Genomic DNA, 10,431 nt, shown 5'->3' with positions numbered 1-10,431 from the left:
TGCTATCTCTATAGATTTACCAACTTTGGATATTTCATATAAATGGAATCATACAGTATGTCACCTTTTGTGACTGGCTTCTTTTACCTGGCATTATGTTTTCAGGATTCACCCACTTTGTAGCATGTATCAGTACATCATTCCTTTTTATGGCTGAATAACGTTCCACTGTATGGATGTACCACATTTTGTTTAACAATTCCTCAGTTGACAGACATTTGGGTTGTTTCCACCTCTTAGCTATTGTGAATAGTGCTGCTATTAATATTCATGTGTAATATTTTGTTTGAACACCTGTATTGAGTTCTTTTGGGTGCATATCCAAGAGTGAAATGGCTGGGTCATAGGGTGATTCTGTGCTTAACTTATTGAGGAACCACCAAACTGTTTCCCACAGTGGCTGCAGCATTTTATATTCCCAACAACAATGTACGAGGGTTCCGATTTCTCCACATCCTTATCAACACTTGGAACTTTCTGTTTGTTTTTTTAACAGCTATCTTAGTGGGTATAGAGTGGTATCTCACTGTGGTCACTTAACCTTTTTAAGCTTTTGAATCTATGTCTGTAACAAGGAGGCAAATAACAGCACTTAATTCATAGGATAATATGAGGGATAAATGGCGTCATGCATGCTTGGGACTTGGCAAAGTGCTCAGCAAATGTAGGCTCTATTCTAATGGCTGCCCTTGGGGCTGTGTTATCTCTGCTGGAAAAGACTCTACAGGCAGGGCTCAGATGCTCGGACTTGAACTCGAACTCTGCATTTAGCTGTGTGACCTCAAGCATTATTTAACTTCAGTGTGCTGCAGCTTCCTTGGCTCTATGTTCTCATAGTACCTGCATTGCCTGCTTATTGGAAGATTCAGTGAGCTGCTATATGTACAGAACAGTACGGGGCCCAGAGGAGGCACTGTTAGGGTTAACTATCGTTACCCCCTCTCTCCACTTCCCAGGGTAATTCCTGCTTAATCTCTAGATTTCAGCTTGGCCTTTTTCCTCTAAGAGAATGTTCTCTTAACCAACACCCTACTCTCCCCTCCCCACCCCCAGCCTGCTCCCACACAAGGTTAAGGTAGATGCCCCTCCTATTTACCTCCCGAGTTTATTATGTTTGTGGCACTTTACAGATTGCTCCCTGTCTCTTTTGTACCTTTGTGTGCTCAATATCTAGCACAGTACTTGTCCATAGTAGCTGCTCAATTATTAGTAGTTGACTAAATAAATGGGATGAATGTTCATCAATTAGTATGATGGTAGAGTAGATTCATTCATCCATAAGAAACTAATATTTTCTGGGTATAATCTTGGGATTACATATGCCGAGAGAAATTTGCTCAATACCATGAACTCAAGATACTAAAGAATTTTAAATGAATACTTACTGGAATTTAAGAAATGAAATTGTACACACTAAATTCATGCATCAAGAGAGGCTAGATACAAGGTCCATTTGTGTGGAAAATACCATGAACTCAAGATACTAAAGAATTTTAAATGAAGACTTACTGGAATTTAAGAAATGAAACTGTACACACTAAATTCATGCATCAAGAGAGGCTAGATACAAGGTCCATTTGTGTGGAAAAAGTCAGGAAAAACTGTTAACTGGACACTTGATGTAAATGATGTACATCCAGAAAAAAAGCCCGTAGTACACCTATTTTAAAGGAGCTCTTGAGATGTTAAATATAGAAAACTTCCCAGAAGAGGAAAACTGCAAAGATATTTCCCGTGTTATAATCGTTACCCTTGGTTGAGTCCAGGGGCAGAGTATGACAGAGGAGGGGGAAAGAACGTTTTCTGTTATTGAAAACAAGTATTTTAAAGCTAAAGAATATTACCTTCCATTAGGTTGGTAGGAACATACAGTACACGGTATAAAGTATGGAAATTTTATAATAATATTGATTCTTAATTACTGAGGATGGGACAGCTAGTGAAATTAAAAGTTATTAAAGAGAACACATTTAAATTTCTTTAAAAACGAAATACAAAACAAAATCTAGCTAATTTTATAGATTTTAGCAAACTTGAAATTTTATCACTAAGGTGCCTGAATTACTTGGTAAACAGATTGAAGTCTGGTCATTATAGGTTAAGATGACAACAAAGTCTTTTGGGGCTGCTATAACAAAAATGTCACAGACTGGGTAGCTTATAAGGAACAGAAATTTATTTCCAGTCCTGGAGGCTAGAAGTCCACGATCAAGGTGCCAGCATCAGCGCCAACATTGTCGGATGAGGACCCCCTTCAGTATCTTCACGTGATAGAAGGGGGGCTTGGGAGCTTGCTGGGGTCTCTTTTATACAAACACTAATCTTACTCGTGAGGACTCCATCCTCATGACCTGATCACTTCTCAAAGGTCCCACCTTCTAACACTCATCACATTGGGTGAAAGGATTCTAACATGAGAATTTTAGGGAGACACAAACATTTGGACCAAAACCCTTAATATAGGTTTTTTTTTTTTTTAATTAAAAAAATTTTTAAACGATTTTTTTTTTTTTGAGAGAGAGAGATAAAGAGAGTGCTCGAGCATGGGGGGAGGGGCAGAGGGAGAGAATTTTAAGCAGACTCCCAGCTGAGCATGAAGCCTGATGGGGGGCTCGGTCCCATGACCCTGAGATCACGACCTGTGCTGAAACCAAGAGTCAGATGCTTAACCGACTGCGCCACCCCGGCACCCCCAAGCCCTTAATATTTGTTAAATTTATTGTATGTACATAAAATGTGCATTTTATGATCACTTTGGTGTTTATATAGTTTTAGTTCCACATGATCTTTGTTTTCTAAGATGCAGCAATGACAATTTTCAACTATAGTGACTACTGCTTGGGAAACTAATTAGGAAAAGGATGGGTAAATATTGCCTGTTCCGTATGATCCTACAAGGTAACTTACATTTTTGATAAGAGAGGAAGAGTAATTGGAACCCACATGAACTGAAGAGTTCCAGAAACTAAATATTAGCTTGGTGCCAATATTGGGGCCAGGAGTTGACGTTTAAATGCCATTTCCCCTCAGCCAAAGTTTCCAGACATATCTTTGTTTTTCTTTTCCTTAAAATAAATTCCATTTTATGAAAAAAGGCTTTAGGTTGGGCAGAGTCTCTTTCTCTTTAAATTATCAAAAGTACCTAATAATGCTATAAATAATTCAGGTCCATCTGCAGAGCAAATTAAAATTAAAGAACAGTTTTTGAGAATCTATTGCTTAATTTGCTAGATACTGTGGGGGGCATACAGATTATAGAATGAGTTTTCTGCTCTGCAGGAGTCTTCTATCTGGTTGGCATATAAAACTTATACATAAAAAGGGGCACATAACATAATGGGGTAAATAGTAGATATTTTGTGGATCACATAGACTGTGTATAAAGTAAGGAAAGGAGGGAGGAGGAAAGAATGGCAAAAGAAAGAGCAAGATTTTTATCCTTACCCAGTGCCCTTTATTGAAACAAGCCAACCTGGTTATGGACAGTTGGAAGGAGGCGATTTAGTTGACAGGTACATGAAATGCTGCCCAGTTAGGAAGCCAAAGTGGTGGCCACTGGGGGCCTGATATGTGATCAGATTCAACATCAAGGATTCTTCCAGAAAAGGCTCTGGGCAACACTGAAGTCTATGGATTAAAAACAAACAAACAAAAAAAGTTGTGGATTTTTCACTGGACTGTTTGGGAACTTCTTCATGGCATAGTGATATTGATGTGGCAAAAATTGTTCTGTCCAAATCACATGAAGCTATGAAGTTACTCCTGTTTGGCAGAAGTAAGATCACATATGGGCAAGCAGATAATGGGATAGTTTGAAAGACAGTCTATGTAAGAGAGAAAGGCAAGATGGTGGAAGGAGATATGAAATAGGAAATTTCAAGTTGAGGGAACCAGAATGAATTGCCGTATAAGTAAGTGTTAATGGAGACCAGATGTGGCCAAAAACATATTCGCCTGTTAATAAAGGTCAAGTCAGATAAAATAGAGAACATGGTCAAAAAAAAGTGATTAATCCAGGGAGACAAAAGACACCAAACATGGGGTCTTTACATTTTAGAAGAATACCATTTTGGCTTGGATGACAGAATGGATCCAGAGCCCCATGAGAAATTTCCAATGATACTCAAGTTTCAGGGTTGGTAGAGTCACCAGTGGCCAAGAGGAAGAGAAAAAGGAATACACTGGGCAACCCTCTCGGGTCCCCTCCCTCCTTGGGAGCTTTGTATTATCACTTTGTTATCACTCAATAAACCTTGCTTTGCTGCCCACCAAAAAAAAAAAAAAAAAAAAGGAATACACTGTAAAAGAATGAGAGGTGTGTAAAGCTGCAAAAAGAGGAACAGGAAAATGAGCTTGTACCTTTGCAAGTGTAGTACATACAGTTTATGCCCCATACAGCTGGACACCAGCAACGAGAGAAGGTGAGATATGCTGAGAACCAAGAGATCAGTGCTAACACAGAGAAACAAAGGATAGCCTGAAAAGGAAAAGTGTGTATTTCCTTGGGGGTAGGATAATGGTAGGAAGTCTTCTGATTGGGAACACCTGCCTATTTGCTAATTTAATTTGTATATAAGTCAATTATATAAATACAGTCTTTCATTTGCTCGTATCAGGGTGGTTCTTAAATTCCAAACCCCATACAAAACTGGAGACCATGACTAGAAATTCCCTTCATATACCATGTAGCTCTGTACAGTATTGCTAAGATACGCCCTACATTGTTTCTCTGATGCTGGGGCCAGTATGTTGGGAATCACTCTAATATGAAGGAGAGAACACAGGTTTTACTCTCGTGGATCTGGATTTGAAGCCAGTAGCACAAATTGGTAGCTATAATGCTTTGGATACATTTCTGATCTTTACACAACAAATTTCCTCTTCTGTAAAATGAAAATAGCGGTATAGTAATCCTTATTATCAGTTGGTAGTTCTTATGAGTGATAATTTATAGACAGTGTCTAGGGTAGCGTCTGATAATACATAATACTCAATAAGCAATGTTGTCTTTAGAAGTCTCTAAGGACTTCCAGTATTACTACAAAATGCATTATTGTCTTGTTGTTTGAATGTACTATTTCTCTCCCCTCCTAGGAATCAGTGGGGGAAAAAATTGTCACTTTTCACATTTCTTTCTTCACTGAGTACAAGGTGATATTTCCAAGACAGGTTATCGTGAGTACAATTTACTGTTTTTATGGTATTTTTTTCTTTTTTCTTCCTCTCATGGCACTGATGCAGGTTGGATTTTTTTCATTTCTGTTTTTATTTTATTTCTATTGGGCATGTAGGAGCAAATTTGATTCCCTCTTCCTAGAAGAGAACAATAGACAACCAGGATTGTTTCACTCAGGAGTATTTTAAATTGTACTTTAGGTTCATCTTGGATATAAAGAATAAAGGCAGTGACAAAAAGTATCTAAGAATGGCAAGTGAACATTTTCACTTCCCTGTTCAGAGAGACCTCCCGACTGTAAGAAATCTCAACCATCTAATCCCATTAAAATCTGTCAATCCTACTGGTCAAAATAATATATGTCCATTGCTTCCATTTATATGTGTCCCTTCTTTGATCAAGTTTTTCACTTTTAATATAGTGACTTTTTATGAATCTCTTCTTGACTTCAAGAAAAGGACCGCCATTTTACACGGGTCATATTTTCCTCTCCTCTTCTTCAGTGATTGAATGATGGTCAGTGTTTAGAGAGAGTTGTTACTTTGAGTCCTTCATGCAGATTGCAATAATTCACTTATGAAGTGTTTAAACAAGGCAGCTGATAAATCACAAAATTCTTCCCTTTCCCCCAGGGATTAGCTCTTGAAACTCACAAGGGAACAGAGGAGATTACTTTCTGATATCTCTTGGAATTATGTGGCATCTTAAGGTGCTGCTCCTCAGGGGAGAAAAACAAACAAAGCTCAACATCTTTTGTGGGGAGAAGAGCAGATCCCTGAGTAGACTTCAATCTTGCTAAGAATACACCTTGATTTACAATCATATATACATACATATTTTAAAAATTTCATAGCACACATATCCAGTTGCCTGACATTGAAGGAGTTTTTCCTAGGAGTCAATTTAGTGTACCTCAAAGGCCCCCATAACTTCATTTGGCTTCCAGCAGTCCCACAGAGGGGCACAAAATGAATGTGACACTGAGTAACCCAGATATTTCAGTCTCCTGCCAAAGAGTTGCCGAAGAGTTTCCATGTCGAGGCTGAGTCTCCTGTAATGATGGTTAACGACTCTATGCTCTAACTAGATGTGGCCGTGGGTTACTGCTGCTCTGAGAAAGAGAAGGAAACCATAATTCATCTGATGTGGCTTTTTTGCTGAGAAGCAGGTTAGCATTGACAAATAGCAAACAATTGTGCAAAATCCTGCGTAAGTTGTGTGTAACTAGAGGGCCATCATTTCCTCTGACACAGATCCCTATTGCACTGTTAGATGTGGGGCATGGCAGAACACTGAAAATTAGCATTGGGTGATTGATTTCTTTACAAATAGAGAAATGTTATGATACAACTTCTATAAAAATATTTTTAAGCTACAGTTCAATAGGGTCAGTTTGATCACCTGCATTCGAATTATGAGTACCATGACTCTCTAAATCTTCCTAATTCGTTCATACATAGGGGCATGCACACAGCTAATATGTACTAAAGCCCTACTATGTGTGAATCATTGCACAAAGAACTCTGCAGGATATAAAGATGAATCAGATATAGTCCCTGACCCTGATAGCTTGGGAAGAAGTCAAAGCAAGAGCTAAAAATATATATATATATATATATAATCTCAAAAATAGTAACATAAAAGAACGTGTGGAAATGCTGAAATAGAGCTTTTGAGGTTGTTAGAGATGTAGAGATTACTCCTGGCTAGGGTGGGTGGTCCAGGAAAGCTTGCAGACAAAGCTGGTGGTAGAAGTGCAGACCTCGTGGAAAAAAATGTTAACTGTGAGAGTCAGAGATGATTTCAACAGAGAAAGTAGCATGAACAAACATACAGAGGTGGGTAATTGCCATGCATCTGGGGGGAGAAGCAAGAGACCAGCTTCACCATAAACTATAAGTTTTATATAAACTGGAAAACTAGCTTGGTCCCAGAATATGGAGGACCCCAACTGTTAGAAATTCATTATTTTTTAAATGAGAGAAAACTGCTTAGGTTTCTGAACTGGAGAGTGACATGAGTAAAGAAATGTGTTAGGGAGATGATTTTGGGAGTGGCATGTAGAGTGGATTATATATCTTTGCCTTTGAGATGAGCGCGCTTGAAGAAGGCTCTGAGGTAATTATCTGCTATTGTATTTAGTTTCCAATCTACAAATGCTCTTCCTTTGAGCTTGAAAAATCAGAGTTGACTCTACTACTCATAAATAGCAATTCCTATTTCGCATCCAGATTTTTCATTCTTAGAGACTCAGTAAGGTTTCCTTTCAGTTTTACTGTCTGTCCTCCCTCCTTTCCTATTCTTTAATGTCAGTGATTCTCGAATTTAAAAAAAACTTTTTTTTAAATAGTCATGACTTTTTTTTTTTAAATGAGATAATTATTTTGGAAGTGTAGAGATAGCCTTCTTTGATGTGGCCTCTTCTCTACCTTTAGTCATGGAGTTTGTTCTGCCGGTCCTTAGATCAATTTCTGGGGTAGGTAGGGTGGTTTGATAGTTACCGAGTTGTATTTGTGGGACGAGGTGAGCCTAGGGTCCCCTTACTCTGCCACCATCTTCTCCTTTCCTACCTCAACATTTTTTAAGTTGAGTGCCTTACTATTCTTTTATTGTGTATACTGCCTCCTGACAGTCAAAGGAGACCTAGAATTAAATATCAAGTGATTTAAAAACTTCTACAATAACCTCTAGACACTTGATGATCAGTGCTGGTGAAATTGTTCTCCAACCCCAAAGGATGGTGGGTAAAATGACATCACTGTCAAAGTCCTTCAGATCGGTGGCTATGCTGAGCTCAGAAGACCTGGTCCACCCTTTTACTCTGTCACTGTCTTCCTAGAGGAAGCATGGAGAGTGCTCCCATTCACCACTGCAGAGAGTAGCACTCCTACCACACACCATGCTTGAGTGTATAACAAGAATTCTTTTCCAGTAGGTCAGTTTCTAGGAGTCGATATGTACTGCAACTCCTAGAGAATGGCATATTCAACACTCTTTCAAATCCCCTTCCATCTGCCCTCCTGTATTATAAATAGTACAAGGCTAAAAACTCTATTACCCACACTCCCTTGCAACTAGGTTTCTGTTTGTGAGCTAGGTGCTGCTGAGAAACAAACGTGATAGCAGAAGAGAGCAACATGAAGAGGTAGCCACCCATGAGGGAACTGGATCTTCAGATAAGCACCATAGCAGTGAAGTTTCGTTCTTCTGGGACAACTGCCATGAAGAGTTTTCTCACCAGTTGCCCACATCATAGGTGCTAAGTATATGTGGGTTTTGCTACAACCTCACTGAATGGTTGGTCATGTCTCCTGGCCATATCCAAACGTAGTTTTCCTCTAGCCAGTTTTGTTCACTACCTAATACTTTGTAATAAATCCTTTTCTGCTTAACATAGCTGGAATGGATCTTGTTGTCCACAACTAATAACCCTGAATGATACAGCATGAACTCTGGTTGACCACGGAGCTTTTCCATGGGAGCAGAATGGCCCAGCAAAGCAAGGAATGGGCTACTGAGTCTGAGTTGCATAGTGTACTTGCTAGAGATCTTCCACAAGTTAATTTGCTTTCTTTTTCTCTAATATGCAGATGATAATATATACAGGATGGCTGTTCTTGTGACATCTTTTGGATCGCAAGAAACAACTACTCAAATTATCATAGGTGCTAAGTATATGTGGACAGAAGTGGGGGAGGGGTTGAATATTGTAAGCACATGTGTGTAACAATGGCAGTTGGGATGTCAGGGGATTCCAGAAACAGGAAATATAGTGGAGTCTTAGAAGACATGACACTTGATCGATAGCTGCTGTAGGGGCCCTAGGAGAAGGATTTTGAGGGGTTTCACTTTGACGTTCTTCTATTAACATCGCCTAGCTACTTTTGGATGTTGAGTAGTTACTTGTCCTCTTTCTGTTAAATGGAATATTCATTAAGATTCCTGATTATTCTTCCCTATAACTTGGGCTTCTCATACTTGTTCACGGCCATGACCCCATCTAGAGCTCTGAGTATATCCTTTCAGCTCTAGCTCCTCTTCTAAGGGCTGGATTCTCTCTGAGGTTCTAAAACAAAATTCCCAAGTATTAAAAGCTGATGAATCAAGCTCATTGTTTTATGCCAAGTGTGAGGTCACTGCTCAGAATGGCCACGTCAACTGAGGTTGGGAGGTCAACACAGCAGGGATGGCAAACTATCCTCCAAATGTGTGTTCCCTTTCCACAAGATAGAACTGTCATTTAAAAGCACCTGCATTGACTCTTTTATCTAGTGGAGCCATGTAACCATTCTTGCCAACAGAACGCGAGCAGAAATTTGTGTCACTTTAGGTCATTAAAAAACCAGGTATGTGATCTACATTCTCTCTTTCTCTTTCCACAGACAACAGTGCAGACACAAGATAAAAAGAATCTGGATCACCAAACCACCATGTGGAGGACAGCCACCAACTTCCTGAAACATCTACAGTACCCTGTCACTATTGAGTCTCAAACTTCTATTAGTAAGTTCTATTAGGAAGTCTATTTTCTGCTGAAAATTTGAGGTTTCTTTCTTAGAGCACCTGACATTATCCTGACCCTAAGCAGTTATTGGAAAGGTCATTTCATTAATTTCCTAAGTGTGCTGTAACAAAGTACCAGAAACTGAATGGTTTCAGATATTATTTGCTCATAGCTGTGGAATCTCGAGGTCTGAAATCCAAGTGTCTGCAGGGCCATTCTGCTGCCGAAAGGCTCTCAGGAAGAGTGCTTCCTGGCCCCCTCCTGGCTTCCAGTGTCGCCAGCCATCCTTGGTGTTGCTCGGCTTGCGGCTGCATCCCTCTTGTCTCTGCATCCTCTGTCACAGGCCCTCTTTCTTATGTCCGCTCTGTCTCTGTGTCTGCATCTCTCCCTCCTTTCTCCTGGGAAGACACCAGTCATTGAATTTGGGGGCCTAACTTAATCCCGTATGACCTTGACTTAATGAGTGACACCTACAAAGACCCTATTCCCAAATAAGGTCACATTCTCAAGTGCCAGCTGGACATGAATTTTGAGGGTACGCTGCTCAGTCCTGTGGTCACGTGGTACAAAAGGTGGCTCTGTAGAGTGCCCCTTGGGCAGACGATATTGGCATGTTAAGGCATATTATGATCAACATATTTATTCAAGTTGCAAAAAATGTTACTCTAACATGGTATGGATAAAAATGAATAATGCCAAATGGAGGTTTAGAGAGCTGGTATGTGATTCTTTGAGTTCCGTATCCTTCTGT

The 10,431-nt window shown here is 39.6% G+C and overlaps 1 long non-coding RNA gene across 1 annotated transcript; it reads left to right on the top strand.

The window, feature by feature from the left end:
- Window positions 1-4,405: 4,405 nt before the first annotated feature.
- On the top strand, window positions 4,406-9,673 carry LOC144379667 (uncharacterized). Its single transcript, XR_013442996.1, has 3 exons — window positions 4,406-4,421; window positions 5,095-5,175; window positions 9,559-9,673. It is a non-coding gene; the product is annotated as an uncharacterized LOC144379667 (long non-coding RNA).
- Window positions 9,674-10,431: the final 758 nt, after the last annotated feature.

The sequence above is a fragment of the Halichoerus grypus genome, chromosome 12 (genome assembly GCF_964656455.1).
Source record: "Halichoerus grypus chromosome 12, mHalGry1.hap1.1, whole genome shotgun sequence".
NCBI classification, from domain to species: Eukaryota; Metazoa; Chordata; class Mammalia; order Carnivora; family Phocidae; genus Halichoerus; species Halichoerus grypus.
The sequence above is the reverse complement of the archived record's forward strand: the minus strand, read 5'-3'. Positions and strand labels throughout refer to the sequence as shown.